The sequence below is a fragment of the Stegostoma tigrinum genome, unplaced genomic scaffold, assembly GCF_030684315.1.
Source record: "Stegostoma tigrinum isolate sSteTig4 unplaced genomic scaffold, sSteTig4.hap1 scaffold_236, whole genome shotgun sequence".
NCBI classification, from domain to species: domain Eukaryota; kingdom Metazoa; phylum Chordata; class Chondrichthyes; order Orectolobiformes; family Stegostomatidae; genus Stegostoma; species Stegostoma tigrinum.
This window is the reverse complement of record NW_026728170.1, coordinates 249,261-275,345: the sequence shown is the minus strand read 5'-3', so window position 1 is coordinate 275,345 and position 26,085 is coordinate 249,261. Positions and strand designations below refer to the sequence as shown.

General features: G+C 43.9%; 1 long non-coding RNA gene across 4 annotated transcripts; it reads right to left on the bottom strand.

The window, feature by feature from the left end:
• Positions 1 to 13,178: 13,178 nt before the first annotated feature.
• LOC132207979 (uncharacterized) lies at positions 13,179 to 25,240 on the bottom strand. Of its 4 annotated transcripts, none has more exons than XR_009444066.1 (4): positions 25,135 to 25,240; positions 24,611 to 24,999; positions 24,044 to 24,185; positions 13,179 to 20,135 (listed from the first exon to the last, which is right to left on the bottom strand). It is a non-coding gene; the product is annotated as an uncharacterized LOC132207979 (long non-coding RNA). The 4 variants fall into 4 exon arrangements; XR_009444067.1 differs by having other exon boundaries at positions 24,956 to 24,999; positions 25,135 to 25,215; XR_009444065.1 differs by having other exon boundaries at positions 13,179 to 20,157; positions 24,044 to 24,999.
• Between the last annotated feature and the right edge of the window lie 845 nt (positions 25,241 to 26,085).

The window sequence follows — 26,085 nt, the reverse complement described above, 5'->3', positions numbered from 1 at the left end:
TGCCGGGTGTGGTGGGGTTGGAGGGCAGTGTGGAGCAAGCAAGGGAGTCACGGAGAGAGTGGTCTCTCCGGAAAGCAGACAAGGGTGGGGATGGAAAAATGTCTTGGGTGGTGGGGTCGGATTGTAGGTGGCAGACGTGTCGGAGGATGATGCGTTGTATCCAGACGTTGGTGGGGTGGTGTGTGAGAACGAGGGGGATCCTCTTGGGGCGGTTGTGGCGGGGGCGGGGTGTGAGGGATGTGTTGTGGGAAATGCGGGAGACGCGGTCAAGGGCGTTCTCGACCACTTTGGGGGGAAAGTTGCGGTCCTTGAAGAACTTGGACATCTGGGATGTGCGGGAGTGGAATGTCTTATCGTGGGAGCAGATGCGGCGGGGGCGGAGGAATTGGGAATAGGGGATGGAATTTTTGCAGGAAGGTGGGTGGGAGGAGGTGTATTCTAGGTAGCTGTGGGAGTCAGTAGGCTTGAAATGGACATCTGTTACTAGCTGGTTGCCTGAGATGGAGACTGAGAGGTCCAGGAAGGTGAGGGATGTGATTGAGATGGCCCAGGTGAACTGAAGGTTGGGGTGGAAGGTGTTGGTGAAGTGGATGAACTGTTCGAGCTCCTCTGGGGAGCAAGAGGCGGCGCCGATACAGTCATCAATGTACCAGATGAAGAGGTGAGGTTTGGGGCCTGTGTAGGTTCGGAAGAGGGACTGTTCCACGTAACCTACAAAGAAGCAGGCATAGCTGGGGCCCATGCGGGTGCCCATGGCCACCCACTTTGTCTGTAGGAAGTGGGAGGAATCGAAAGAGAAGTTGTTGAGGTTGAGGGCGAGTTTGGCTAGGCTGATGAAGGTGTCAGTCGAGGAGGACTGGTTGGGCCTGTGGGGCAGAAGAAGCGGAGGGCCTTGAGGCCATCTGCATGCGGAATACAGGTGTATAGGGACTGGACGGCCATGCTGAAAATGAGGTGTTGGGGGCCAGGGAATTGGAAGTTCTGGAGGAGGTGGAGGGCGTGGGTGGTGTCACAGATGTAGGTAGGGAGTTCCTCGACCAAAGGGGAAAAAATGGAGTCCAGATAGGTGGAGATGAGTTCGGTGGGGCAGGAACACGTTGAGTCAATGGGTCGACCACGGCATACAACGCATCATCCTCCGACACGTCCGCCATCTGCAATCCAACCCCACCACCCAAGACATTTTTCCATCCCCACCCTTGTCTGCATTCTGGAGAGACCACTCTCTCCGTGACTCCCTTGTCCGCTCCACACGCCCCTCCAACCCCACCACACCCGGCACCTTCCGCTGCAACCACAGGAAATGCTACACTTGCCCCCACACCTCCTCCCTCACCCCTATCCCAGGCCCCAAGTTGACTTTCCATATTAAGCAGAGGTTCACCTGCACATCTGCCAATGTGGTATACTGCATCCACTGTACCCGGTGTGGCTTCCTCTACATTGGGGAAACCAAGTGGAGGCTTGGAGACCGCTTTGCAGATCACCTCTGCTCAGTTCGCAACAAACTACTGCACCTCCCAGTCGCAAACCATTTCCACTCCCCCTCCCATTCTTTAGATGACATGTCCATCATCGGCCTCCTGCAGTGCCACAATGATGCCACCCGAAGGTTGCAGGAACAGCAACTCATATTCTGCCTGGGAACCCTGCAGCCTAATGGTTTCAATGTGGACTTCACCAGTTTCAAAATCTCCCCTTCCCCAACTGCATCCCCAAACCAGCCCAGTTCGTCCCCTCCCCCCACTGCACCACACAACCAGCCCAGCTCTTTCCCTCCACCCACTGCATCCCAAAACCAGTTCAGCCTGTCTCTGCCTCCCTAACCTGTTCTTCCTCTCACCCATCCCTTCCTCCCACCCCAAGCCGCACCCCCATCTACCTACTAACCTCATCCCACCTCCATGACTGTCCGTCTTCCCTGGACTGACTTATCCCCTCCCTACCTCCCCACCTATACTCTCTCCACCTATCTTCTTTTCTCTCCATCTTCGGCCCGCCTCCCCCTCTCTCCCTATTTATTCCAGAACCCTCTCCCCATCCCCCTCTCTGATGAAGGGTCTAGGCCCGAAACGTCAGCTTTTGTGCTCCTGAGATGCTGCTTGGCCTGCTGTGTTCATCCAGCCTCACATTTTATTATCTTGGATTCTCCATCACCTGCAGTTCCCATTATCTCCGGGTCAAAGGCCTGTAGATTCATTTTTAGTTTTCATTGCCTTCCAGAGGTGTTTAGAAACCCCTCTCAGGCCACAGTGGTGTCCATCGCTCCCTTCGCACTTTCAATCTTTACTGACTGCGAATGTGACAAAAGAGCAGAGCATCTTCCCCCGTCGCCGTCACTCTCAGCGCATACATTCCAAAGAACTCAACGGCACGACGCCTGCGCAGTGCTCGCCTATAATGTTAATCAGGGACCTTTACCAGCGCGGGGACTGCTGGGTAACGGCCGTGACATTGAAAACCCTCAATCAATACAAATTTTACTGTGATGCGGCAGTTGGAGAAGGGTGCAGTACAAAACAACAATACAGCACAGACGCAGGCACTTCAGCCCTCCAAGCTTGCGCTGACAGATTTTGCCCTTCCATATTAAAACTGTCTTCTCTACAAGATCTACATCCCTCTATTCCCTTCCTATTCATAGACAATGTATATATATTTACTTTTTCCATCTTTCAAGTCTGAATCTATAAATAAGACAATTTTGTTAACTTATTTTAAATAAGTCTCGAGCGGTACCCATCTAAAATTAAAATTGTAACTACATGGCAATGGGTAAATGGAAAGGAGGTGATGGGATAGTGCTAATGTGTAAGTGGTCAGTACTCCAGAACCCTCTCTCTGACACTTTCAGGCTGTGACTTACAGATAGTCACTCACCTCCTTTTGGAAGAATTTGTTTTCCCTCAAATCCACTTAAAACCTCCAACTACTTATTTTAAAAGTGTTTCCCCCGCCCCGGTTATTGATTTCTGTACTAGGGGGAGATGATTATCCCTATCTAAGCAATCTATGCCCTCCAGAGCTTTGTTCACTTCAATCAGGTCCCCATCCAGCCTCCTCTTCCACCAGGAAAACAACACAGCCTCTCTACTTTTTCTTCATAACCCCATCACTCCAGCCCAAGCAACATCCTGCTGGATCTCTGCACTTGTGCAGTCACATCATCCTTTGATGTCATTTATGTAAATGATTTGGATGTGAACATAGGAGGCATGGTTATTAAGTTTGTGGATGACACCAAAATTTCTGGTGCAGTGCGCAGTGAGAATGTTATCTCAGAGTACAGCAGGGCCTTTATCAGATTGGCCAACAGGCTGAGGAGTAACAGGTGGAGTTAAGTTTGGATAAATGTGAGGTGTTGCATTTTGGGAAGGCACACCAGGACAGGAGTCATGCACTTAATGGTAAGGTCCTGGAAAACATTGCTGAACAAAGACTTTGGGGTGCAGGTTCAAGAGTTCCTTTAAGGTGGAACCAGAGTTAGATAGGACAGTGAAGGAAGACTTTGGTATTCTTGCATTTGTTGGTCAATGCATTATAGGTGTTGAAGTGTCATATTGTGACTATACAGGATATTGGTTAGGCCAATTTTGGAATGTTGCTGTCAGTAAAGACACTTGAAGTGGTTCAGAAAAGATTTAAAAGGATTTCACTGGAGTTGGAGGGTTTGGGCTACAGGGAGAGGCTGAATAAGCTGGGGCTATTTTCCCTGAAATATTGGAGGCTGAGGGGTGGCCTTGTAAATGTTTATAAAATCGTGAGAGACGTGGCAAAGGTGAGTAGTCAACGTCATTTTCCCAGGCTAGAAGTCCAAAACTGGAGCACATAGCTTTAAGTTGATAGCAGAAAGATGTAAAAGGAACCTAAGGGGCATTTTCTTTTCATGTCGAGGGTGGTACATGTATGGAATGAGCTACCACAGGAAGTGGTAGAGGCTGGTACAATTACAACATTTAAAAGGTATCTAGATGGGTGCGTGAACAGGAAGAGTTTGCAGGGGTATGGGCCAAATGGTATTAAATGGGACCACATTAATTAGGATACCTGGTTAGCTTGGACGCATTGGACCAAAGATTCTGTTTCCATGCTGTACAACTCTGTGGCTCTAAGTTGGAGAGTGGCAGAGTTGCTTCTGAGACTAAGATCCTGAATTTAAAAAGAGGAAGCCGTGAATGGCATGGCACACAAGCTGGCCATAATAAATTGGGGAGCATAACTTAAGGGGATAGAATTGGATAGGCAAGTGAAAACACTTAAAGAAAATATTGGAGAACTGCAACAGTTGTTCATTCCTATCTGGCACAAAAATAAAATGAGAAATGGGGCCTATCCATGACTAGGAGGGAAATTAAGAATAGTGATCTAGAGTCTTAGAAAATAAGAACATGACGTGCTGGTGTTGGGCTAGGGTGGACAAGGTCAGAAATCACACAACACCAGCTTATTAGTCCAACAGGTTTATTTGAAAACACAAGCTTTCGGAGCCTCAGACCTTCTTCATGAACAGATTGCTCTTTCGCCCTTGAGACTGTTCTGCCATTCATGCTGATATTGCTGATCACCAACTCAGTACTTTCTCACTTTCAACACCCTTTGATCCCTTTATCCCTCTGAACAATAATCTAAACCTTCTTCACAACGTTCAATATTTTGCTAAACCACTTTCTTTGGTAGTTGAAGTCCACAGATTTACTCCTCTCTGAATGAAGAAACCCCCTTCCCGGAATCAGTCTGGTATATCTCCATAGCACTGTGACTACAAAGACAGACTATCATTCCTTAGATAAGGAGAACAATACTGAACGGAATACTCCGGGTGCAGTTGCCCTGGTGTCATGCAGTGTTGTTCAGTTCACTGGGTGTATGATATGTCGTGTCCGCCCCGGAACTATGACGCTTGGTATGAGTTTCAGCCAATGAGCGAGAGCTACATATATTCTTGCCCGTCATTCACTCCGATTGGTTAGACAATCGCCCGTGTTTTGTTGGTCACTCATATCTGCACCCCCCCCCCCCCCCCCCGCCCCCCACCTTCACATTGACGGCAGCTCCAGGCCAATCACACAGGCCCAGTGCGCAGTGCGGGCATTGCAGCAGGCTGCAGGTGGTGCCAAGTTGGAGGAGGGGACTCAATTTGAGAAGCTCTCCAGGCTCAAGCAACAAAATCCCTGTCCTGCTCTCGAGGCAGGAGTTTGTGAGACGGGGTAGGAATGGAAACCGTGGGAGGTGATGGCCTGGGCAGTTTATACTCTCGTAGGGGAGGCCTGGGGCCCCCATGTATCAGGCCAAGGATTACTAACCGCCACCTTGGTTAGGTCGGGGACGGGAATTCTCCCCAGATACTTGGCCGCCATTTTCGGAAAGGGAAGCCGTGTCTCACTTGGGCAGAAATCGATGAGGCTGAAACTAAGAAGGAAATCCTAGAGGTGTATGGGGAGGATTCACCAAACAGCCACTGGAGACTCAAACCCCGAATCAGACTCACTGATGTGATTTTCAGTCAGCCGACTGGAGTTGGGAACTTGATCCAGAGAGAAGAGGACGGAGAAAGGGAGAAAACTGGAAGAGGAGGACAGAGATAGGGGGATAGTTCTGGATTTCAGTCGAAAGAGGAAGGAGGGTAGAGCCAGGAGTTTACAGAATTGAGAAATAAGAGAGAAGAATAATGTTCCTTAGGATCTGGACATGTCTGTTCTGAATTTTTTCCTGCAATGACAGTAAATGACTTTTGTAAACTCCTTTTGCAGGATATTAGAAGAGAAGTATTTGCAGATATTAAACACAAATCAAATTTCCTGCTGTGAATGGTTGACTCATGCAATTTATGAGGAGCTGAGTCCCTTCAGCCTCTGAATGTGGAAGGAGAAATGTTTGACCTGTATGTAGGTGATACAGACAATATTCAGCTGACAATATTGCAGTGAGGAGACTGCATAAAAGATTTACCCTGTTACACATCCAATGTGGGAGCATTCCAGCATATTTCTTGTGGAGAGAAATTGAACCAATCAATCAAGAAGGTTGGGAAAACATTTACACCATTCACAGTGGGGAGATACTCTGCTCGAGCAATGTGCTGTCAAGGCTTCAGTTGATCAACCATTCTGAAGTGATACAAAGGTGACAGTACTGTGCAGAAACCATGGAAATGTGAGAACTATAGTAAAAAGATTCAATTACCCATCCCAGCTGGAAATCCATCAATGAATTCACATCAGGAAGAAGCCACTTACCTGTTCTGTGTGTGGGAAGGAATTTAATCAAACAACCAAACTCATGTCACATCAGAGAATTCACACTGGGGAGAGACCGTTCACCTGTTCAGAGCGCGGGAAGAGATTTACAGACATCCTGGCTCATGTGACATCAGTGGATTTGCACCGAGGAGGGGAGAAGCCATTCAATTGTTCGGTGCATGGGAAGAGATTCCCTCATTCATCCAGCCTTCAATCACACCAGCAAATTCATACTGAGCAGAAACTATTTGGCTGCACCTCCTATGGAATGAAGTTCAGACACGCATCTGCCCTCATTGGACACCAGCGAGTTCACGCCAAGGGGGGCGGGGGAGAAAACCATTCGCCTGCTCTGTATGTGGGAAGGGCTGCAGTCAATCATCCAGTTTGCTGAGACACCAGCGAGTTTATCCCAGAGAAAAGCTGTTCAGCTGCACTTCCTGTGGGAGTAGTTTCAGGTGTTCATCTTCGCTCTGCTCATCAGCAAGTTCACACGAGAGAAGGCCATTCATCTGCTCCATTTGTGGGAAGCGATTCACTCAGTCCTTCAACTAGAGATAAATAAGTGAACCTGAATACGTTTATACTGCAGTAGTTCAAGGAGGAAACTCACCAGCATCTTCTCCAGGGTGACTAATGATGGCCCAGCAAGAGATTTCCGTATTTTAAGAAAGAATTGAATTCTGCTACCAAAATTAAGTCTGACAATATTAGATCTGTTTCAACTGATGTAAACACAACTATAATTGGCTGCAGTTTGGTAATCTGGATATATTGCTGATGGTTTGGACAAGTGTCCCTTTTTAAAAGCACCAACGGTCATTCTGAATTCAAGATTTGTGTTTGGAGAAAGAAGCAGATGCCTTGTGAAAGGGAAAACATAAAAATCAATTTATAGAAAGAAAGCTGACAAAGGAGATGACCAAACAAGTTTTGTTCATCAATGCTTGCAGGGCCAACTGCTCCTTTCACTGCCCTGTATTGTACAGATTAACAGCATCACATCTGATAGGGCCAGGGTAAAGAAAGAAGTGAAACTGGGCTATTGTCATAACCTTAACTTTGTTTCACATTTTCTTCTTCTTTCTCTTGGCCTTGACATTCCCCTCTGAAATGAAGAGGTTTACCTGTATACCTGGTCAGGCAGCAAGCCTGACTCTCAATCCAGACCGAAAACAAAGACAAAAATAAAGCTTGTCTTTTAGCCTCTACCCTACACTGATGACAGTGCACTGGTGCACTCAACTTTCTTCTTTACCACCTTATCCAACTGTGTTCAGGGAGCTATATGGAATTAGGCCCCAAGATCCCCCTTTATACCAATGATCCTAATGGCCCTGCCATTTACTGTATACTTTCCTCTTGCATTTAGCCTCCCAAACTGCATTACCTCAATTTTCTCTGAATTAAAGTCCGTCTGCCATTTCTCCATCCAACTTTCCGATTGATCTACATCCTGCTGTGTCCTTAGACACCCTAACTCACTATCCTCAGCTGCACCAATTTTCACAGCATTAGCAAACCAACTTAGATTTTCATCCAAATCTTTTATAAAAATAACAAACCTTGTGGAACACCCCTGGTTACAGATCTCCAGTCAAAAAACACCATCGCCACCCACCCTCTGTCCTCTAACCCAATCCAATTTACCAACGCACCATGGATCAATCTCATGTGACTTAATCTACTGGAACCACCTACAATGAGGTAGCTTGTCAAATATTTCCGTAGAGTACATGCAGACAACATCCACTGCGCTGCCTTCAATCAGCTTCGTGACTTCAAAAAAAAACACAAGCCAGTTTGTGAGACATGACCTCTTCTGCAGGAAGCCACGTTGCATGTTATCCACATGAACTTTAGCAAGGCCTTTGACAAGGTTCCTCGTGGCAGGCTGATACAGAAGTCGAAGTGACCTTGGTTACACCATGAGTTGGGTACAGAACTGGCTTTGTCATAGAAGATGAAGAGTAGCTATAGATCTGAAACCAGTGCTTTTCTGTAGGAATCAGACCGCTGTCGTTAACATATTTATTATAAAAAATATTTGGAGGAGAACATAGGTGATCAAATTAGTAAATATGTGAATAACAGATCTGTGGAGCTGTGAGTAGTGAGGAGGAATGCTAGATGATACAGCAGGATATAGATTGACTGGAGACTTGTATGGAAAAATGGCAGGTGGCATTTAATCCAGACAAATGTGAGGTGATACATTTTGGAAGGTCTAATGAAGGAGGGAAGTGCACAGTAAATGGTAGAATTCTGAGAAGCACAATCATAGAGCAGTATCTAGGTCTACAGGTTCACAGTTCCCTGAAAATGACAAGTCTAGTGGAGAAGATGGTCAGGGCAAAGTGTATAAAAACTGGTCATGTTGCAGCTCGCGAGAACTTCAGTGAGGCTACATCTGCAATGTTGTGTACAATTCTGCTCACCAAACCACCACAAGGATGATCAGCTTTGCAAAGGGTACAGAAACAGGTTACCAGGATGTCACCTTGTTTGGAGGATATTAGTTATGAGGAGATGTTGGATAAAATTGGTTTATTTTCTTTTGAACATCAGAGGCTGAGGGGCAACCCGGTAGAAATTTACAAAACTGGGAGAGACATGGATAGTTGGAGTCTAGAGTAGAAATGACAGTTTGTGTAGGGGACATAAGTTTAAAGTAATAGGGCAAAATGTAAAGGAAGTGTGAAAAGTAAGTTTTTACACACAGGACAGTATGTGCCTAGAATGCATTGCCAGAGGAAGTGGGATAAGCAGGTACAATCACAATGCTTAAAAGACATCTTGATGGATTTGTGAATTGGCAGGGAATAGAGAGATACAAACTGTGCAGGGGAAAGAAAGAGATTTCATGATTAGAAAATCATGCGTTAATGGAGGCTTGTGGGCTAAAGGGACTATTCCTGTTCTGTAGTGTTATTTGAGACCTCAGTTTTTCAAATACAGACTGGAATATTGGTAGAGTAAGAGGCAGCAAGGGTAAGTTTTCCTGGATTGTATGCACGATAAATTTCCGAAAACAGTGCATTCAGTTCAAAAAGAAAGAGCGCTCGTTTGGTCCTACTTCTTGGGAATGATGGGAGCCAAGTAGATCAAGTGTCAGTGTCAGACCATTCAGGAGACCATGATCACGTGTAGGAAGGTACAGAATAATGTCAGATAATAACCAGCATTAATTCAGAATGAGAAAACTCAATTGATGGAAAGTTGTCTTCAAGGGCAAGGTCAAAGCTGGACAGCAATGACTGGAGTGACAGGTTGATGGGACAAAGTATAAATAATAATAAGGGCTACTTTCAAAGAGAAGATGGCTCAAGTACACTCAAAAAGGAAAGGAAGTGCAAACATTCAGGGCTGCTTGTATGACAATTAGAATTTAAGATAAGATTTAAAAAAAACACTTATGATAGGTGTCAAGGAGAAAAGTCCAAATTGACAGTCACAAGGAATACAGAAGGTCCAGAAGTTGGGGCAAGCAGATGAAAAAGCACACAAGGAAGGGAGACAGTTAGGAGAAAAGGTTGGCAGCCAGTTGAGAGGCGCTGGTAACACACTGGCTGTAACAATGTAGGAGAGAAACATGCAGATTCTGGGCTCAGACACAGGGCAAAATTTAGGAGCCCCTTGGCCTTATCGGAAGCAGCAGAGGCAGTGGATCGATTGCCACCATGAGTGAGACAATGAAGCTCTTTGAGCTCCTCAGTTGTTGTTGTAGGTGAGGATGGAGGATACATGGGGGAGGGGGAAGAAATGTTCAATGAGAACAAACTTGTATTAGAGATATCATTAAAAAATAAACATACTGCAGGTCACACAGAAAGCTGATTTGGCTCTTATGCTAAATATAAAGACTGAGAACTGGAGTTATAAACCAGTGGAAACAGATTCCATTGAAATGGTTCAGTACTGACTGTGATTGAAAGCAAAATCCAAACATCCAATAGCTACCTACAAACTCACTTCTGTGTCAGCAAATGAGATAAATGAGTGAATCCCTTCCCACCCTCAGAGCAGACGAATGGCCTCTCTCCAGCGTGAACTCGCTGGCGTATACTGAGGCTAGTTGATCACCTGAACATATGTCTGCAAAAAACACACAAATAGTCTCTCAGCAGTGTGAACATATTGATGATTCATCAGTTGCCCAGAACATTTAAAGCACTTCCCACAGTTTGGACATTTAAAAGGTCTCTCGTCAGTGTGAGCAGCTTGTATGCCAGGACTGTGGTTCACCAAGTGAATCCCTCCCCACAATCAAGGCTTGCATTGTGCCAGTCCTGGTAATTAACTAAAACCGTGTCCACACACACAATACGTGTATGCTTTCTCCTTACATGTTCAAAATCTGATAATGTTCTGTTTACAATAAACTGAGGTGTCCATAAGACCCTGGGATTATGCCTGATGTCAGTTTCCCTTTGAGTACACTGTGAAATCAATTTAAAACAGAACAATGCAATGAAGAGAGAGTCCACACAAACACCAGGCTGCCTATGCAATCAGCTCGTAATGAATCTGGTAGTTTGATTAGATTAGACTCCCTACAGTGTGGAAACAGGCCCTTTGGCCCAACAAGCCCACACTGCCCCTTGAAGCATCGGACCCAGACCCATCCCCCTATCACCCACACACCCCTGAACACTCCGGGCAAATTAGCATGGCTAATCCACCAATCCACCTAGCCTGCACATCTTTGGACTGTGGGAGGAAACCGGAACACCTGGAGTAAACCCACACAGCCATGGGGAGAATGTGCAAACTCCGCTCAGACAGTTGCCCGAAGCTGGAATCGAACCCGGGTCCCTGGCACTGTGAGGCTGCAGTGCTAACTACTGAGCCACCGTGCCACCCCGTAGGATTAATGACACACTATTTAAAAAAAAGTGACCACAAAAGCCAGTGATTCACTAATGTCGATCAGGGAACAGAAGCTGCCACCTGGTCTGGACTTATACAAGACTCTGGCGTCTTTGTGAGTGGACAGACAAAGAATGTTGAGAAAGAGGTGAAATACAGGTATTGACTAAATCCACATCTCAATCAGGACTTTGACATCATGTCACAAACCCTTAATCTTCACTGTTGTGAATGTCCAGTGTGGAAGATCTATGGAACACCATCACGGTGAGGACCCCCTCCAAGTCACACATCATCCTGACTTGTTTGAATCCAGTGCAGGATGAACAGCAATTTCCTCCAATTAAACACTGAGACAGCTTCTACACTGACTGCAACCTTCTGTCTAGTAACTGTGTGAAGCTGAACCAGACTGTTCACAACTCTGATGAAATACTTCACACTAAGATGAGCTTTCTCCTGCATCATCACCAAACTAACTGTTTCTATCTCAGTAACATCACCTGACTCCATCCACATCTCAGCTCATCTGCTGCTGAAACCCTATCCATTCTTTGTTACTTCTAGATTTAACTACTCTAACACAGACCGGTCCCCCACATTCAACCTTCCTGTAATGTTGGAGTGATTCAAATCTCTGCTGTCTCATTTCTAGTGTTATTGGCCCAAAGTGCATCACAGGTGCTAAAAAGATACATCAACAGATCTGTTAAAAGACTATCCAATTTAGCATCGTGATAGTACCATACAGCATGATAAGTTTTTCTCAAAGTGAGAATGGGACCTACTTTCCACAGGACTGTACAGTAGTTACTCTCACCGAATGCTGTTCTGGATAAACGCTGAGGATGAGCTAACATAGGTTTTCCCCTCCCTCTCTCGCACTGTTCTTCCTCATCCCTGTTGTACCATTTTGTTTCTATGTCTCCTGTACACTCAAACATGTCTGTGTAGCTCCTTGAAAAGATAACTTTAATAAAACTTCAAGTATATATTTTTTTTCTTCATGCAGCAAGTCATATGTGTATTGTCTCCTCTTTTCTTGCACTCGCAAAATCCTGCTGAGAAGAAAATGCCAGTTGCTGAAGGAACATTCGCAACAGTGGGATTCAAACCCACATCAATTAAAAGACTGGAGTCTTAATTCAGCACCTTAAGACTGTTCAGCCACAGTAACTGACAAGTCGTGGTCATCCTTATTGTCTTCAATGATGATGTCGCTGCACCAAATTTTAGTCATGGAGCAGGAGAGGCCTCGAGACTGCATTACCATTTCTTAAATCTCTAACAACCTCAACCTCAACACCATTTTTGCCTCAAATCCCTGCAGAGTCTCCAATTTCTCTCAGGTTACCTCTCATGCTTTTCTCTTCTCAAGAAAAGAACTTCTTGCTGTTTAACAGAAAGTGTGAAAGAAACATAGGAGGTCTGGCAATGAGACAAGTGAAATCATGTTAGTTTCAAGATATTTGCACTATTTCTTTCTCTCCGCAGGAATGGCTTCACTAACATCCTACATAATTGTTAAAAATTGTAACAACTATGTAGCAATTAAAGCTAAAATTCGATCTTCTCTCTTAATCATTTGCAGCACCCGCAGAGGACTTTAGACCCATTTCTGTCCTTTTCCATACCCATCCTGAATCGAAAAGAGCGAAAATAACAGACCTGCTGAATTTATCCAGCACATTTTCTGGACATTTTGGGTTTCTAAATTAATTCCCTCAATGTGTCAAATGTCTTAAATGCTTGCTCACAAGGTCTTCGTATCTGCTATTTAAATAGTGCACTGTGAACACTTCAATCATCCATTTTATATGAAACAAGCACACAGTAACTGAACCGTCTTCACGCAAAAATACAAAAATGTATTTCCTTTCTCATCTTTTAAGCCCGTTTGGTTTTTTGTACCATTTAATATGAAGTCTTACAACTGCACCAGAAACCTCTGGTTAAAAAGATTCTGAAAATGTAGTCCGTAACATGAGAATTGGCAAAAGTTGTTGACACACAGAAGAAAGAAAATGTTGTGTGAGATTCAGCAAATAAAGGAACATTTCTTAGACTGTAGCTGAAAAAAATTGGTTTATTGAAACAGACTTTTTCACCATTCGACCGAGTGACTGGAGTTATACAGGGCACTTAAAGATGAGGGCAACAACATCACGAAATTAATTTTGAATGTTAAATCCTGGAGCAAGTACTGAAAATGGATTGCAATGTGAATGAGAAGAATACATTGGAACCTTGGGATTTTCTAAAGCAGTTACCTTTTACTTCCTTGGACTGCAGCGGCGTCAGTGAAAAACCCATTTGTCACCTTATAAAGCAGGATTTGAACATTGACTGTGGAAGGCCAAGTTAACTCAGTTGTTGGAACATACGCTGTTTAAGTGCAGAGTTGTGAGTATGAGCCCAACACTGGGCACCACCTGTTTATTTAGTATTTTCCCTTTGCAAATTCCCTTCCTCCAGCTATTCTTGATGACCCTTACATCCCATGAATCAGCTTAGCGAATCTCTTTTGCACCGCATTCAACGCCAGCATATCCTTTCTTAAATACGAGTAGCTAAACCAATATGGCTTCACCAACATCCAATACAGTTGTTACAAGATGTCCCGATCCTCAAAACACTAACACCTCGCAGTTAAGGCCAAAATTCCATTTACTTTCTTCATAACTTCAGCATCAGTTTAGGACTTTAGACCCATCCTTGTCCTTTTTCACACAAATCCTGAATCGAATAGTTATAATAACTACCTGCAAAATGCTATCCCACTGAAACTTCAACCACTTGCTCAACTTTGTAACCTAAAGTCAAGTCCAGGACCTTCCCCTTCCTTGTTGGGACTTCTACTTAGTGGCTGAAAAAATGCTCTCCTGGATGTATTTTAAAAATTCTGATAAATCCTTCACATTATGACGACTCCATTAATGTTGAGCAAGTTGAAAGTCTCTGCTACCATAATCCTGCTACTTCTACACTTTCTCAAAATCTGTCTCCTTATTTATTTAAAGGGGTTTTCAAAAATGTCACCTGTCCTTATTGCTATATAGATTCCTGAAGCAAAATAACAATATTTCCTCCTCCTTTACCACCTCCACTGCCTTGCATGAAGGCCCTGTATCCTGGAATACTGAGCTGCTAACCATGTCCAAGTGACAGCAATGGCTTTATGACCCCACTAATTTGTATCCTCAAATCATCTGCCTTATTCATCTGACTCCAAGCATTAAATACCATTCACCCGTGGCAAACTCGCTTATATCTTAATTGCCCAATGACAATGCCTTCCAGACTCTCTTGTTTCTTCTCTTTTTGGCCATTATTATTTTTGAACATTCTCTGGATTTCAGCCCACTGCTAAACTTTTTACATGACCCCCAACAGTACTGGAAACCCATCCCCAGCTCCCACAAGGATGCAGTTCCCATTCCAGTTTAGGTGTAACCGCTGTGTGTAATTCTACTCTTCCTGCTGAAGGACGGATGTTGTAAAACTTCAAAAGGTTCAGAAAAGAATTGTAATGGTTATTATTGTAATAGTGTACCATTAGTACACTAAGTTTCAAGCATTTTGGGATGACTCGGTTCCCAGTTGCTCATATGAAATGTACTGACTGTCATTGAGTGAAAAATAAAAACCACAGGTTCCTCGCACTTGTTGGAGGTGAGGATAGAGGAGATAGGCTCTCCATCTCCCCTTTCAAAATAAATTAGTCTGCTTTTGAGATAAAGATCCAATGCACAGTAGTTTTAATAAAATTTATATCATTTTTTCTCCCAACAAGGTAACCAGACATGTGGTGTTTTCAAACATCATGAGAAACAAGCCCAGATAACATGACTTGAATACAGATAATACGAGCAACAAAAATTCCTACAGATTCTTGGGAACTCATTGGTGTTTAACCACAGTGGCTCAGCGGTTAGCACTGCTGCCTCACAGTGCCAGGGACCTGGATTTGATTCCACCCTTGGGCAACCGAGTGTGTGGTTGTTGGCATATTCTCCCTGTGGCTGCGTGGGTTTCCTCTAGGTGCTCTGGTTTCCTCCCACGTGCTGGTTAGTGGATTCGCCAAGCTAAATTGCCCAGAGTGTTCAGTGATGCGTACATTAGGTGGGCTACGGGGAGATGTGTCTGGGTGGGATGCTCTGAGGTTTTGTGTGGAATTCTTGGGCCGAAGGGCCTGTTTCCATACTGTAGGAATACTCCGAATTCTATGAAAACCCGTCCTAATGAACTAGGGAATCCCTTTTCACACACTGCGGGTGGATTGTCTTTACCCAGTGTGAATGTGTTGATCTACAGCAATAAAACGTTATCATTTTCAAAACCTACTCTACAGTTACGTATTTGTTATTGAGATTAATGCGAAAGGACTAATAAATTAAACGCCATTTATTTCAATGCCAGAGGCCTAACAGCTAAGGCAGAGGAACTCAGGGCAAGATTGGAAACATGAAACTGGGTTATCATTGCAATTACAGAGGCAAGGCTCAGAGGTGGACAGGGCTGCCAGCTTAATGTTCTAAGATATAGTTCCTATAGAAAGGATAGAAAGTCGAAGGGGGAGGGGGAAGCAAAGCAAGAGAGGAGGGAAAAGTGGCATTTTTGAGCAAGGATAACATTACGGCGTTACTTAGGCAGGATATATCTGAGAATACATCCAGGGAAGTTATTTGGGTGGAACTGAGAAATAAGAAAGGGATGATCACCTTATTGGGATTATACTATAGCCACCCCCATTAGTCAGCAGGAATCTGACAAATAATTTTGAAAGAAGTTATCTGGAAGAATAACAGGGTGGTGATGGAAGGGATTTTAACTTTCCAAACAGACTGGGAATTCCATGGTCTAAAAGGCTTGGATGGAGCGGAGTTTGCTGAGAGTGTAGAGGAAAATGTTCTGATTCAGTATGTGATGTACCGACTACAGAAGGTGCAAAACTTGACCTGCTGTTGGCAAATAAAGCAGGACAGGTGACTAGGGTATCAGCAGGGGAGGACTTTGGGGCCAGTGACCATAATTCTATTAGTTTTAAAATAGTGATGGAAAAGAGTAGACCGGATCTGAAAGTTAAAGCTCTATATTGGAGGAAGGCCAATTTTAATGGTATTACACAAGAGCTTTCAAAAGTTGATTGGGGCAGATGTTCGCAGGTAAAACAGAAAGTTAGAAAGTGGGAAGCCTTCAAAAAAAAAAGAGATAACGAGAGTTCAGGGACAGTATACTCCTGTTCGGGTGAAGGACAATGCTGGTAGGTATAGGGAATTCTGGATGACGAGAGAAATCAAGGTTTTGGTCAAGAAAAACGAGGAAGGACATGTCAGGTATAGACAGCAGAGATCGAGTGAATGCTTACAAGAGTATAATGACAATAGTATACTTAAGAGGGAAATTAGTAGGGCAAAAAGGGAACATGAGGTAACTTAGGCAAATAGTATTAAGGAAAATCCAGTGGGATTCTACAAATAGATTAAGAACAAAAAGGATAACGATGGAGAGACAGGGCCCCTTAAAAAGCAGCAATGCCTCCTATGTGTGGAATTGCAAGAAATGGGGAATATAATAAAACAAGTATTATGCATCAGTATTTACTACAGAAAAGGATATGGAAGATATGGACTGTGGGGAAATAAATAGCAACATCTTGAAAATTATCCATATTACAGAGGTAGTGATGCTTAAAACGTATAAAAGTGGATAAGTTCCTGGGACCTGATCAGGTGTATCCGAGAACTCGGAGGGAAGCTAGGCAAGTGATTGCTGGGCCCCTTGCTGAGATATTTGTATCATCGATAGTCACAGGTGAGGGACCAGAAGTTGGCTAATGTGGTGCCACTATTTAAGAAAGGTGGTAAGGAAAAGCCAGGGAACTATAGGCCAGTGAGCCTGATATTAGTGGTGGGAAAGTCGTTCTAGGAATCCTGAGGGATAGTACTTGAAATATTTGGAAAGGGAAGGACTGATTAGGGATAATCAACATGGCTGTGTGTGTGGGAAATCATGTCTCACTGACTTGATTTTTTTTGATGCAGGAACAAAGAGGATTGAGTAGCGCAAAGAGGTGGATGTGTTCTATATGGATGTCACTAAGGCGTTTGACAAGGTTCCTCATAGTAGACTGATTAGCAAGGTCAGATCACATGGAATACAGAGAGAACCAGTCATTTGGAAACAGATCTGACTTGAAGGTAGAAGACGGAGTGCTGGTGGAGGGTTGCTTTGTCGACTGGAGGCCTGTGACCAGTGGTGTGTCATTTATAAAGATGATTTGGATGTGAATGTAGGAGTTATAGTTACTAAGTACCAATCCTTGCAGCATACTGCAGGTCAAAGGCCTTTCCAAATGGCCAGCTCTCCCTGGATTCCATGTGATCTAACCTTGTTAATCAGTCGACCATGAGGAATATCGAAAACATCCACCGGTCTGCCATCAATCTTGTTTCTAACTTCTTCAAAAAAACTCAATCAAGTTAGTAAGGCATAATTTCCTATGGACAAAGCCATGTCAACTATTCCCCATTCAGTCCACGCTTTCCAAATATATGTAAATCCTATCCCTCAGAATTCCCTCCAACAACTTACCCACAACTGACGTCAGGCTCACTAAAAGTTTATTGTTCCCTGGTTTTATGTTACCACCTTTCTTAAACAATGGCACCAGATTAGCCAACCTCCAGTGTAACAGCTCACCTATGACTGTCAATGGTGCAAATATCTGAGCAAGGGGCCCAATCGCAAGCTTAGCTTCCCGCAAAGTTCGAGAATACACCTGAAGAGGTCCTGGGGATTTATCCACCTTTATGCTCTGTATGGCATCCAGCACCACCTCCTCTACAACATGGAGCTTTTCAAGATACACATTCATTTCTCGAAGTTCTTTAGCTTTTGTATCCTTTATCACAGTAAATACTGATGTAAAATACTTTTTTGTATCTCACCCATCTCGTGCATTCCCACACATAGGCGGTCTTACTGTGCTTTTAAGAAGCATAGTAGTGTCAAAATTGGCCTCATTTAAAACTTTGACTCTTCGACCAAAGTCTATCCTTTTCCATAATTATTTTAAAACTAATAGAGATATAATCATAGGCCCCAAAATATTGTCCCCCCTGCTGACCCCTCAGTCACCTGCCCTACCTTATTTCCCAAGAGAAGATCAAGTTTTGAGCAGGGACTAATGACACCAGTACAAACAGCCCAAAGATCAAAGTTCATTCCTTGATTTAAGGGCAAAATCCTTCAAATGTGGTTGTGGTGAACTTGCTGGTGTGTTAACAGTTGGGATGATTGAGTGAATCCCTTTCCACACATAGAACAAGTGAATGGTCTGTCCCCAGAGTGAACTCGCTGGTGTCTCAGCAGGTTGGTTGAGTGAGCAAATCCCTTCCCATACTCGGAACATGTGAACAGTCTCTCCCCACTGTGAACTCGTTGGTGTTTCAGCAGGTTGCTTGACTGAGTGAATCCCAGCCCACAATCAGAGCAAATGAACAGTTTCTCCCCAGTGTGACTGCGTTGGTGCATTTCCAGCTGGGATGGGTAAATAAATCCCTTCCCACAATCCCCACATTTCCACAGTCTCTCCCCAGTGTGACCGTGCTGGTGTTTGGGCATTTCAGATGAATCTTCACAGAATCTTCGACACACAGACAATACGCATTTCTCCCTGGTGTGAACAGTGCTTCTTCCTTTAATGTTCAAAATCCTGAGATAATTAGGTTACGACAAACAGATTGAGTGTCAGATCTGGATGTGGTTTTGTTTGATTTCTCTGAATGCAATCACAATTTCAAACTGAAGAAAAAAAAAGTAGAGAGAGAGAGAGAAACCAGAAGAACACACACAAAGATTGTCAAACTCAGAAATTAATCTGATCAATTGTGGATGCAACACTGAGGGGCACTGCTGGATTATCAGTAAAACTGAACTGGTTCATTAAATGTCCTTCAGGGAAGGGAAACAGTCAGCGTTTGCCCAAAACTACAAAAAGAGATAGAGTTTGGACAGACATGAAGGGCAGGCATTTTATTCATCTGAAAATGAATCCAATTCCTGTTTTCTCTCCATACCCTCTGATCCTTCTGAAGGACTAAGATGCAGAAAAATACCTGAAATCTGAAATAAAAACAGAAAATGATAGAGATACTCAGCAGATCTGGCAGCATCTGAAATGGTGATAGATGCAGGAACCATTGCAATCTTGAAGAAGTGTTGAGATGATCATCCACTGCACCAAAATACAGGTTACACACCGAGTGCCAGAAAACGGGCCTAGCTTCAATAGGTGCTTGGTGGCCAGCACCGATACAATGGGGACATTGTTGAACACAATGTTACCCGAGTGTCTGACCCCATTTAGTTCCGTGTTTCTCTCCTATTCTCTTTTCGGAAACAGGCAGCAGCAAGTAGTGAAGAATGCAAATGATATTTCGGCCTTCATTGTGAGAGGATTCGAGTACAGGAAGAGGGATATCTTTCTATAAGGGCCTTGGTGAGACCACACCTGGAGTCGTGTGCACCTTTGTTCTCCTTTCCAGAGGAAGGATGGCCTGGCTACTGAATGATCGGAAAGAAGGTTCACCAGGCCAATTCCTGGGATCACAGGACTGATGTATGAAAAGAGATTTGATCTTGATTAATCCTTCTTTCTTTTAATCTTTCAGCCACCGACAACATCATGAACTAATTTCAAATCCCATTTGCTGATTTGAGTCTTTTACTGCTAAAGCTATACTTGGGTTCCCATTCCCCTGTCATACGAGTTTAAATCCTCACCAGTGGAACTAGCAAAAGCATCAACAAGAATATCTGTCCCAGCTCTGCCCAGGACAATTGTTCAAGCTTGTGCATGTCCCACCTTCCCCAGAAACAAACAAACAGTCTCAATGCCTCAGGAATCCAAACCTTTTAAGTTATAGCTCCAGCCATGCACTCATCTCATCTGTCCTCTTATGCTTTTACTAGCACGTGCATTGTAGCAGCTCACACTGTTACGGGATTAGATCACAAAAGGTCCTGTGGGGGGTATAAAAGAGTCCTGTTGAGAAGGAACATTAGGGAATTTACTTGGGTTTCTGTAAACAGACAGTTCAAAACACATAAGCATTTTAACAAGAGGCAGTTTTTAAAGGCCTGGTTCAGCCACAATCACAAGTTTGTTACTTAATAAAAAGTAGAAGCAAAAGTCTGATCCTACAGCATTCTGAACTGTTTAGGTAATTGTAACCAGAAATGCAAACAACCAATTAACGTGAAAGGGTTAGCTGAATTCCTAGAGCAAATGTTTGTCAGCAATAAAAGCAGCTCACTGTATCATTATGGAAGGAAAAGCAATAAATGGTGTAAACACAACCTCGAAAAGACCAACAACATAGGAAGGGGCAAAGGAAGATTATAAAGAGAGAAGTCAGGGCTGCAGAGAGATAAAACAATTGAAATGTAGATACGGATAATTTGAATAAATTCTTACATCCAAAGATCAAGGGAAGAGTGACAAAGATAGATTACAAAATCCGAAATGAAGATATGGTTAGTGCCTTAGTTATTTGTGAAATCTGAACAAATTTTGTTTCATGGCTTGGTAAAGCTCTAAAGTGACTGAATTTCACACTCAGTGGAACTGGAATAGATGCTTTTTATTAAAACAAGAAAGTAATAATGGAAAGCGCTTAGAGTAGAAAATGAAACTTCAGTTTAAAAATCATTTACAGAATGCAAATCGTTGGGATTGTAAACTGCAGCAGCAAGTCAGAAACACTGTTTGATCTTTTAAGCTGAAGTAAGAGAGGGATTTTTCCACAATTTGTCAACTGTATTACAAATTGTAGTCACTTTATATCAGAGTTGAGTTTAAAAGACTTAATCACAATTCCTAACAATCCACACTACAGTTAGTAGAGAATTTGGAAAAGTTCTTAGTGATAAGATACCATTTTGGTTTTTGGCAAAAAAATGTGGTGCAGCTGGCAAATGTCTGAGGAGGAATATAACTGTCAAAAGCATTGTAAGGTCCCAAAGACAGACGAAGTAGTTTTCGAGCTAACCTCAGGAGATTATAGAAGGGTTTAGGACTGAACATAGTGTTGTCCACGATTGTTTGAACATACGACATAGAACATTACAGCACAGTACAGGCCCTTCGGCCCTTGATGTTGTGCCGACCTGTCATACCGATCTCAAGCCCGTCTAACCTACACTATTCCATGTACGTCCATATGCTTGTCCAATGACACCCTAAATGTACCTAAAGTTGGCAAATCTACTACCGTTGCAGGCAAAGCGTTCCATTCCCTTACTACTCTCTGAGTAAAGAAACTACCTCTGGCATCTGTCCTATATCTTTCACCCCTCAATTTAAAGCTATGCCCCCTCGTACTCGCCGTCACCATCCTAGGAAAATGGTTTGCTTACTGGATTGGGTATATTGATTTGGGGTGTGTGGCTAACAATGACAACAATATTGCATGTAAATAACACCTAGCGAATGGAATAAAAATATCACAATCAGCCAGGGAAAGTTTGAGTGTCACTGTCCACTCTTCCAATCTGAGCTGTATTTAAGAGGGGAATTAGGCCTCATGTGAAAGCCAGGTTTGGAGTGGACTCTGGCCTCTCCCACACATGCGGTAACAGAGCTCTGAATAAAGGTCACTTGTACAACTGAACACAACACAAACTTCTCCCGACAACAATGTGGCACTGGGTGTAAGCTTGACAATACTACATTTGAGATCTCGTATTTTAGTGTATCTCTTAACTTCCTATCTTCAGCTTTCAGGTCCTCCTCCCTTGGTTTTCCTATGTCACTGGTACAATCGGATGTTCACCCTCCCACTCCAGAATGTCCTGAAGCTGCTCCGTGTCATCGCTAATCCTGGCACCAGGGAGGCAACATACCATCCTGGATTCATGTCTCTCTCTATCCCTTACTATTGAATCCCCTGTCTCTACAGTCATATTTATCGTTTCCCTCCCCTTCTATGCAGCGGAGTTACTCCGAGTGCCATGAACCCGACTGATGCTGCTTCCCGAGTGGCCACCCCAACATCCCCCACCTCTCTCCCCCACCCCCGACCCCCCAACTGAACAGTACCCAAAACAGTATATCTATTTGAGGGAGATGACTCCAGCACTTCCTTTCTGAGCCTTTTACTTGTCTGATAGTCACCCATTCCCTTGCTGTCTGTGTAATCTTCACCTGCTGCGTGACCAGTCTGTTGAGAATGCGACCACAACCTTCTCAGTTACCATGGATGCTCCATACTGACTGCACCCACAGCTCAAGCTCTGAAAAGCAGTTAACCAGTAGCTGCAGATGGACACACTTCCTGCACAAATAGCCAATAGGGACACTGGTAATGTCCCAGAGTTTAATGCGGAAAACTGTGAGGTGATTCACATTGGAAGGAGTAACAGGAATACAGAGTACTGGGCTAATGGTAAGATTCTTGATAGTGTGGATGAGCAAAGAGATCTCGGTGTCCATGTACATAGATCCCTGAAAGTTTCCACAAGTTGATAGGGTTGTTAAGAAGGTGTACAATGTGTTCGTTTTTACTGATAGAGGGATTGCGTTTCAGAACCATGAGGTCATATTGCAGCGGTACGAAACTCTGGTGCGGCCGCACTCGGAGTTCTGGTCACCGCATTGCACGAAGGATGTGCAAGCATTGGAATGGGTGCACAGGAGATTTACCAGAATGTTGCCTGGTATCGAGGGAAGGTCTTATGAGGAAAGGTTGAGGGACTTTAGGCTGTTTTCGTCAGAGAGAAGAAGGTTCAGAGGTGACCTAATAGAGACATACAAGATGATATGAGGATTAGATAGGGTGGACACTGAGGTCCTTTTTCCTCAGATGGAGCTGGCTAGCACGAGGGGATATAGCTTTAGATTGACGGGTCATAGATATCGGACAGATGTCAGAGGTAGGTTCTTTACTCAGGGTAATAAGGGCGTGCAATGCCCTGCCTGCAACAGTAGTAGACTCGCCAAGTTTAAGGGCATTTAAGTGGTCTTTGGATAAACATATGGATGATAATGGAATAGTGTGGGTTAAATGGGCTTCAGTGTGGTTTCACAGGTCGACACAACATCAAGAGCCTATGTTCTATTGTGCAAGAGGAGCACATCACAGGTGTGATGTCTTCTGTTTTGACTTCTCTCCAGATTAAGCCAGTTTCTGCCTTAAAAAGAATTTAATTAAGCTAGGTCCTCCCCCTTCATTTCAAACATTACTATTATAAACCTAAAGCCCCTAACTTTATTTAAGCTAATATATACTTTAAAAACTGTAAGAAAATTCTTTACAGTATCAAATATCAATTGGCTGTTTCCATTAGGACTGAGAGACTTTCTGAACTGCCCAAACTGAGACTGAGCATCACACTCAATCTTTCAGTTTCACTTTCTGTTTCACCCAACTCCAAAGCACTCTCATTTAGCCAAGCAGCACTCACAGTGCAGCCTTTTCATTTTCATTGTATGCTCACACCCACTCTGATCTCAGCCTCCCATACTGTTTCAATGCAGCTCAATGGAAGCTCAGGGAACAGCATCTTCACGTTAAATGCAGTAATTTATAAACCTCAGGAATCAACACAGACTTCAGCAGTTTCAGGATCAATGGAGTTGTCAGGAAATGGAAGATTCCACCTGGAGGGGTGCTGGAATTTGTGCCCATCAGGAATTTTAAAAGGAAGTTTGCAGGTATTCAAGAATGAAAAATGTATAGACTAAAATCATGAAGTGGGCGATTGGGACTAAATATGACAGTTCTTTCAAAGAGACGAGGTGTTGTTTGGACAAATCTACCCCTCTCAGGCCAATATCTCCTTTCTCAGCTGCAGGGTATAGAACTGAACACTTATCCCAGAGGTGATCAAACCAAAAATTTGAATATCCTGCTTTCAAGTTACAAACTTACCAGGAGTATTCTCCCATGCATAGAATGGTTAAACCTCTTTCCTTTCACTGTTAAGTGTCAATGATACTCAGATCCTGATCACTCCGCTTAATGGAGAACTTGCATTGGGATCCTGGTTTGCAAATTATTCTCAATAAATATCCTGTAAAGCAAATCCACAAGAGACAAATAACGGTCAGGCCTGGACAGAAATCCAGAAAACACAAGATTGTCTGGAAAAGGCAAACATTTCTCTTGGTTTCTGTTAGTTATGTATAAATCCTCCTCTTAAAAGCACCCTGCTCCCCCACACAGAAAGATGCAGAGGTAAAATACACCCATTATTACAGACTGAGGAAGTCAGACATTAATAAATTTGACGAGGGAGCACAAGGGGACTCAGAGCACTTTCAGTGATTTGATCCCAATCATATGAATACTGGGCAAACGGATATGCTTTAATAGATCATAATATTTAAAGCAGGACTTCCTACAGTGAGAGTGCAACAGGTAAGATGAAGTTCTAAGCAAGGATTAGCGGATCCGAAACGTTATTTTTTTTCCTTTCACAGATGCTACCAAACCTACTGAGCTTTTCCAGCAACTTTGTTTTTGAACATGCAGTTCTGAACACGTTTTCGGCATTTCTCCTCCATTAAATATCTAACGGATAACTTGCAGCAATTTATACTGCCTGAAGCCAGTACTCCGCCAGCGTCAAAGGTCCTTCCCAGGAAATACACGCCGTGTCTCACAGTCTGGGAAAGAAGTCCAGAAAAACAAAAACAAAAACAAACATTTCTCTTGTCTTAATCTCCCCTCCCAAGCAAGAAAGGCTGCGCTTGCGTTCCACTGCAGGTTGCCACCTATAAATATGGCGATCCGGCATGAGTCCCGAAGATCACTGCCCCTAATAAAGATGGTGGCAATTACCTCTGCCTATCGCAGCCTCAGGTCCGTGGCAGTTTTTCCGTTTGCTGCAAAACACGGGACCGGCATGTTAAAATTTGTTTTCTGACATGCATCAACGGCTAATAAAGCCTCTCAGTCAATACCGAAAGTATTTCCCTCCCGTTTTTTTGCAGCTTTCCTTTTTATCCCGTGTACTGTACCTTCCGAAAGCAGCTAACCCTCATTCGCAGAGATATTGCGCCCGCGGACAGAGGCGATCACATGATTTTCACACAGACAAACATCTCACTCGCTCTGATTGGCTGGAGGGTAGGCCGCTTCCATTGGCCCCGCCCCGTGCTCCGATTGAACCAAAGCTGACATCGCTCACAGGGAGATAGCAATAGCTGCAGGTGTTGGAGTCACAGATGACAGTGTGGAGCTGGAGGAACACAGCGAGCCAGGCACCATCAGAGGAGCAGGAAAGTTGATGGTTCAGGACCCTTCTTCAGAAATGGGGGAGGGGACGGGAACTGAAACATAAACAGAGTGGGGGCTGGGGAAGGTAGGTGGGAAGGTGATAGGTGAGTGCAGGTCGTCAGTGGTGAAGATTTTTCCTGCTGTTCATTACCTCTGTGAGTGATGGTGAGGGTTCATCCCGAGATGGGGAAAAAAAGGGCCATTCCTGATTCTCCTAATGTACGGCAAAACAGCTTGTATTTTATGGAAACTTTTACTCTGTCATTTTCCTCGATGTTTTGGCTGTTTCAGAGACTTGGATAGAGCAGGGTCAGGAATGGATGTTGCAAGTTCCAGGGTTTAGATCTTTCATTAAGGTCAGGGAAGATGGTAAAAGAGGGTGAGGTGTGGCTTTGTTAGCCAAGGACAGTACAACGGTGGCTGAAAGAACTTTTGATGAGGTGGTATGGGCTGAGAGCAGAAACAGGAGAGGAGAGGTCGCACTGCTGGGAGTTTTTTATAGGCCCCTGCAAAGTTCCAGGGATGTGGAAGAGTGGATTGGCAAAATGATTCTGGGCAGGAGTGAAAAGAACAGGGTGGTCATTATGGCAGCTATTAACTTCCCTAACATTGAATGGAAATGCTATAACTCTAGTATGTCGGATGCATCAGTTTTTGTCCAATGTGTGCAGGAGGGTTTCCTGACTCGGTAT